The sequence below is a fragment of the Phyllobates terribilis genome, unplaced genomic scaffold (genome assembly GCF_046119375.1).
Source record: "Phyllobates terribilis strain yellow unplaced genomic scaffold, ASM4611937v1 Scaffold_197__1_contigs__length_3575590, whole genome shotgun sequence".
NCBI classification, from domain to species: Eukaryota; Metazoa; Chordata; class Amphibia; order Anura; family Dendrobatidae; genus Phyllobates; species Phyllobates terribilis.
In genome coordinates this window covers 435202-442260 of record NW_027362957.1, presented here as the reverse complement: position 1 = coordinate 442260, position 7059 = coordinate 435202, and the positions used below count along the sequence as shown (strand labels likewise).

General features: G+C 47.2%; 1 long non-coding RNA gene across 1 annotated transcript in view; it reads left to right on the top strand.

The window, feature by feature from the left end:
* Positions 1 to 336: 336 nt before the first annotated feature.
* LOC141213585 (uncharacterized) overlaps positions 337 to 7059 on the top strand; it is a 41265-nt gene continuing 34542 nt past the window's right edge. The window contains exons 1-2 of the long non-coding RNA XR_012283059.1: positions 337 to 476; positions 1833 to 1913. This is a non-coding gene — a long non-coding RNA (uncharacterized lncRNA). The remainder of the gene's footprint in view (positions 477 to 1832; positions 1914 to 7059) is intronic.

Genomic DNA, 7059 nt, shown 5'->3' with positions numbered 1-7059 from the left:
CATTTTTCACCGAAACACGTTGACCTGTCGGATTTTGATCCAAATCAAAGTTTAGAACTTCTCGGATGCAAAACAAAGCTGATGAAAATCGGTCTTTTTTTTTTTTTACCTACAAGAGAAATCACTGTGGTCTGAATGAGGCCTTACTCTATTATTTATTTTTTAAGCAGTGTTCATTCCAGGCTGCTGTACACATGAAGAGGGTTTACACACATAAAATACATATATAAAACACAGAAACAAGCTAACCTTGACAGACTAGTATGGAGGGGGACACTGCCACCACAAGCTAACAGTGTGGATTCTGGGGTCTCGCTCCTTCCCTCAGGGTGTATTCCAAAAGCCGCCTCCAATAAGCAAGTTCTGGACAAGCTGCAGGTGGAGAGGGAGCCCGGATTACGGTGAAGGCCCAGACTGCGTCTCTGGTTTACACTTACGAGGGAAAGAAGTATCTCCTGAACCTGATCGACACTCCGGTGAGTGTGACGTTTCTTCTTGATTTGTTTCTCTGTGCTCTTGTTGCAGATGTTCAGATACTGAATGAGTTATACAAAATGCAGCAGCTGCAATAATAATAATAATAATAATTTATTATTTTACAGGGTGGGCCATTTATATGGATACACCTAAATTAAATGGGAATGGCTGGTGATATCATCTTCCTGTTTGTGGCACATTAGTATATGGGAGGGGGAAAACTTTTCCAGATGGGTGGTGACCATGGCGGCCATTTTGGATCCAACTTTATTTTTTCAATGGGAAGAGGGTCATGTGACACATCAAACTTATTGAGAATTTCATAAGGAAAACAATGGTGTGCTTGGTTTTAATGTAACTTTATTCTTTCATGAGTTTTGTACAAGTTTATAACCACTTATAAAATGTGTTCAAAGTGCTGCCCATTGTGTTGGATTGTCAATGCAACCCTCTTCTCCCACTCTTGACACACTGATAGCAACACCGCAGAAGAAATGCTAGCACAGGCTTCCAGTATCCGTTGTTTCAGGTTGATATCACCAACCATTCCCATTTAATTTAGGTGTATCCATATAAATGGCCGACCCTGTAGATCTAACACTGTTTTGGTTTTTTTATAGACGCCCATAAGAGCTATCCAATATTTTAAAATTGAAAGAGTTTGCTCTCAGATTACAAGTTATCACTTTTCTACAGAACAGATTGCTTGCTAATAGCTGGGGACCCATCTCTGGGACCCCAATCACAGGAAATCAGGTGCACGAGCCATATTACGCCAATGGATTGGCCGATGAGCGTGTGCACTGCTGCTCCACTCAAAGTGTAATGGGCTGCCGGAGATGGCTGAATTCAGAGCTCAGCCATCTCCATCAGTCCCGTAGACAATGGCACCACTCCATGAAAAAAGGGGATGTGAGACATCTGTTCTTCTGATCATTGGAGGTCCCGCTTGTCAACCCCCCCACAGAATAGCCAAAAAGTTGCGATCTTGGCACAGCCTATTTAAGAATGCTATAGAAAAAAAACCACCAGCTCACCCACAGCGGCTCTCGGCGTGCTGAAGCCCGGAGATCGTGTGGCCACATGTGTGTAAATCACAGGAAAAAGAAAAGGAACTCCAGCTCCATAAAATCCATCTTTATTATTTCATCTTTAACAGTCCATTAATCCACAAGGTTCAAGTGAAAAATTTATGCAACATAGCAACATGTTTCCAACGCTCAGCATTCTTTGTCCATCTACATACGAAATGACTCCCCTCACATTTATACATGGTTATTTAAGAATGCGCCTTGTATCCATCAATCCATATTTGTCCAACATGTTTCCCTTTTAACGTTTTTGTACTTTTGTAGGGTCATGTTGATTTTAGCTACGAAGTTTCAAGGTCCCTTTCTGCTTGCCAAGGTGTATTATTGGTGGTCGACGCAAATGAGGTACTTTTCCTTAGTGACGTTGTATGTAATTATAATGCATATGCTACCTGTAGGGTAGATATAATTTATGATATACTGATTACTTCTTTATTCTTCCAGATTTATTGTACACTTGCATCTATACTCTTATTAGATTCTGATTATATAAAGACACAGACTCTGATTCCAGCCATGTGTCAATAACTGGCTGCTTGTTTTAGTTTTATCACTCAAGGACTAGTAAACCTGCTTCCATGTAGTCCTCCACATTCATGAGCTCTATATATAGCCCCACCCGCACCACTGATTGACAGCTTTCTGTGTACCCTGTGCATAGGCAGAACATCTGCAGCTAATAAAGGGATTTTATCAACACTGCATCAAGCAGCTCAGTAAGTGACACATCGCTGGAATCCAGGTACCACGGGTTTACCGTAACTAGAGGGGCCAGAAGACTGCGACGTCTGAGCTCCTGCACTGATTAGAAGCACTTCACTATCATATTAAACCGTGAAGGTTTCTGCTAGCAGTGCAAAGGTTAATCTGTTCAGTTGAGAGCTGCTAGAGCTTTCCAGCGTTGATGGTCTCAGCTGTTCAGTGTTGGCCTCTCCCCTCTCCTATATATACTCGCCTCTGGCAATCTTGGATTGCCAGTGTTAGATTTATGCTGCCTAGTTCTGGAGTCGGAGGTGTTGGTTGTTTTGAAGAGGCGTTTGTGTGTTAACCGCTGTCTTTTCCAGAGACATAAGGAGACACTCCAATTTGCAGGGGGCCTGGGGTCAAGGGAACCGAGGTTTGAGTTAACTGAGGAACCCATGCTGTTGGGTGTGGCGACTTGTTCTGTTGGTCCAACTGTAGTTTGGCGGAAAGGGGGAGTGTGTGTGTGTGTGTGTGTGTGTGTCTTTCCTAAATTCCTAAACACCCACCGGAAAACTAAGGCGCCCGAGTTGCGGGGTGAATTGGCAACTCGGGGGTGTACTTATTTCCTCTGTGGGTAGGTCACAATTTTTTTTTTTACCGTCCAAGTCTTGGCAAAAGTATGGTGGTAATTTCTGCCTTTCTGGACAGTGGGGCGGGGTTTATTTTGATCGACGCTAGGTCCGATTAGGACCTCAAACCTCATAAATTTTCTGGCTCAACACCCATAATCGCCATTGACTCTGCACCCTTGAGCTGGGGGTATTTTACTCTTGTCGCTCGTGTGCTACATCTGCAGGTAGGGGCCTTGCACTCAAAATTTATTGACTGTTATGTGCTAGAGGGCTTGCCCTCTCCTGTGGTCCTTGGACTACCTTGGTTTACGCTGCACAATCCTGTGGTAGGTTGTGTGCCCACTATGCGTCTTTTAAGTGTTTCCGCAGCGGCAATTCCATTGCAGAAACGCTTAAACACTTGGTAGAAGGTCTGCAATGTTCCCCAATGATAATCCCCATGTGCTGTGCACATGCTGCGGAAATTTCCGCTGCGCATTATCAGTGCGGAAAATCCGCAGCACTACCAATTATTTTGCGTAATCGCGACGTTTTCGCCTCCATTGAATGGCTTAATATCCGCATGACTACATGTGCACATGCGGATATTAAGCGATTCAACGTGCGGATGGTACCCGGGTCTGGAGAAGAGGAGACTCTCCTCCAGACCCGGGTACCATGGTACCTGTAGTAAAAAAAAAAAAAAAAGAAAAGATAAAAAGACATTATACTTACCTTCTGATGGCCCCCGGTCTTTTCTCCGCTGCGTCCAGTCTCTTGTACGGCTCGTCGGCGGTCGCGTGACCTGTCACATGACTAAATGATGTCATGGAAGGTCCTTTCACACCACCGTGAGCCGTACAGGAGACCAGGGGCCATCAGAAGGTAAGTAAAATGTTTTTGTTTTTTGTTTTTTTTACCATTTTTAATCTTTTTTCTTCAACTATTAACTTGGTCACACTATATAAAGCCATGCCGGTTGCTTGGATTTATATAGTGTGACCAAGTTGTCAAGCACTTTCCAAGTGATGCTAAAATCGCTTAGAAAGCTCTTGACAACCCGCATGCGGAAATGCATGTGAAAAAACGCTTCACTTACGCTTGTCCCTGGCAGGAAAAACACATGTAAAATCCGCATGTAAAATCCGCATGCATTTTTTTCTGCCAGGGAGATGCAGAAACGCTCAGGAAAAATCCGGAGCATTTCTGCATCGTGGGCACTCAGCCGTAGACTGGCAGACTCGGGAGGTGGTAAAATGGAGCGAGTATTGCCAAGAACACTGCTTGGTCACTCGGATAGCCACGGTGGCTCTGATTTCAGGAATGTGTTTTCTGAACAGGGGTGTCAAGAACTTCCACCCCATCATCCTTATGATTGCGTCGGTAATATTATTCCTGGGGCCAAGCTACCAAAAAAGCAGGTTATATAATATCTCTGGTAGTGTTGAGCCACCCCCGTAGTGTTCGAGTTCGGTTCGGTTCGTCGAACACCCGTGTGTTCGCCGAACTGTTCGTCGAACTGTTCGTCGAACACCTTCGAACACCGTTAAAACCAATGGCAGGCAAACAAAAACACATAGAAACACATAGAAAACACCTTCAAAGGTGTCCAAAAGCTGACAAACTGCTCAGAAGACATAACTAACACATGGAAAAGTGACAAGTACATATAGTCATGCGAAAATAAAAGAGGTGGAGGAGTAAAAGGAGGGGGAGACACAGATATAGGCATGTCATGCCCTTCTAAAATCCAAAAAGTGAGAAGCCGACACGGCCAGTCCGCTCCTGCCCGTGCCACCTCCGTGTCGCCGGGTTTGTGCCAGAGCCGCGGTGAACCCTGACGGCCAGCCCCCCTCTCCCAATACTGGTGCCTGTCCGCTGGTGGGTCGAGCGAGCCCCCCTGTGGTGGAGGCAGCTCTAAGCTTTTTAATTTAAATTGTCTCTCTAATTTGAATGAATACACTTTAAATCCATTTACAAGGATCTATTGGAGGGCAAGTCTCATGCCAGCAGCCGCGGTAATTCCAGCTCCAGTAGCGTCCAGTAAAGCTGCTGCAGTTAAAAAGCTTTTATAAGGATCGAGCTCGGCTGTCCACCGCAAGGCATCCTACTGCCAGTCCCAGCCCCTATGCCTTAGGGTGCCTCCTGATGCTCTTCACTAAGTATCCCATGGTCCCGAAGCATTTCCTTTGAAAAAATTAAGTGTCTAAACTACAGGTGGTGTAGCTTGCTTAACAGCCGGGATAATCCGCTGACTAGCAGACACTGCTACTAGGCACAAAGTATTTCCTGGGCTAGATGCAGTTAAAAATTTGTAATTAGATACTCTCGTTGGATGCTGAGAAAGCATTCCATAGAGTCTCCTGGCACGCCATATATGATTCTCTTAAAAAGCTTGGGGTAGGGGTCTAGGGGACCCTTTTATAGCCAAAATCACGGCCCTGTATCGCAATACGTCACCTAGGCTGAAGATAAATGGAACTGTAGCACCCTGAGGGCTCGGTTGCTACAGACGTATTGCACCTCACCCAGAGGTGTGATGTCTCACTCTCAGGTAAGGATGGAGTGTGGATCAGGACCCGACACCTGCATGCATTACACCACATTGCCGTGGGGCAGGGCGACCAATATGCCCCTGAGATGGGCACGACAGTCCCTGTCCCTGGCTGGAGTGGGGGGAGGGAACACTGAGGAAGGGGAACCCTGTAGTGCAGGAGCAGGGAGGAAGCAGTTCCTGGGTGCATTGAGAAGGGAGTATAAAAGGTGGGCACCATCTTAGTTCAGTGCAGAGAAGTCTGAGCAGAAGTGGCAGGGAGCAGGGGCTCTGCATGAGCTCTGCTCCGGAGGCGGGCCTAGTAACAGAGGCCCAGGCCTGGAAGAGGGAGAAGGAAGGAAGAGGAGCGGAGAAGGCTCCAGGAACGAGGAATGAAGGGATCCCAGGGGTGCGGACGGGCGAGTCGCCACCGCACGCCCGAATCCACCTGCGTGGAGGGGTCAGGCCAAAGGGGGAGACCGGTCCCCGAACTAGTGGAGGCAGGAAACGACCCTCAGCTATAAACCGGAGGCTCTGACATTTTATGTGGCGCAGCCCCTCGCTACACCCGCTAGGAAGGCACCACATAGGGTTAGGGAAACTGGCGCCAAGTTTACCAAGAGGAGGCCCGAGGCAGCCGGACAGAAGTGTTGGTAAGAAAGGCCAGACAAAGGACACACAAAGGGGGTCCTGTGAAGTGCTCCAAAGTTATCTGGGAGTTGTCTGAGCCCCTCACCTGGTGAGCACAGTACGACGTGGGCAGCCGTTACCTGCAGACGTGGTCTGGATAATAAGAACTGTGAGTAAAGGCCCTGGACTGCATCACTGACTCCGTGTCGTTACTGCTGCTGCCCTGCACCATCACCCCCATCCTCCGCATACACTGCCCTGAGGCTATACTCCTCCCGTGGGGAGTTATGCTACGCTCTGCTGCACCCACAACACCAGCCTCAGCGGTCTGCCCTGTAGCGGCGGTTCACTCTGACCGCAATCCACGGGTGGCGTAGTCGGACATTTAAACATCAAAACCACATAAATAGTTCCGCCACTGGTTTGACCGCCCTGAGCCACGGAACTGGGTCACCGCCACGAAGACTACAACCACCAGCATCCACCAAAAAGGGTCCGGCTCCGGGTGTCCCAAGGCCCAGGGGGTGCGTCAGAACATTTTCATCACCTTTCACAATCACCAATGGGACAAGGCAGGGATGTCCTCTGTCCCCTCTCTTATACATCCTAGTGACGGAGCACCTGCTCTCATCAATTCGCCATAACCCCAATATTAGGTGGATTGAGGTGGGAGGCACCGAGTACAAGTGCTCTCTATTTGCTGATGATGTCCTAGTATATATCACTCAATCACATATATCCATCCCTGCTGTTATGGCTGAAATAGATCACTTTGTTACATGGTAAAATTTTAAAATCAATGCAGCGAAGTCTGAGGCCCTCGATGTCTCCCTCCCCAAATCCATATAGGATTCCATCCAGTCCAACTTTCCCTTTGCCTGGCCCTCACAGGGTATCAAATACTTAGGAATTCCTATTCATAGAGACCTCTCCCATCTATGTTATCTTAATTTTGGGCCCTTTATTGAACAATTCCATACAGACCACGGTTGGCAAGTTAGAACTGTAAGATTCACTACGTGAACCACTGGTG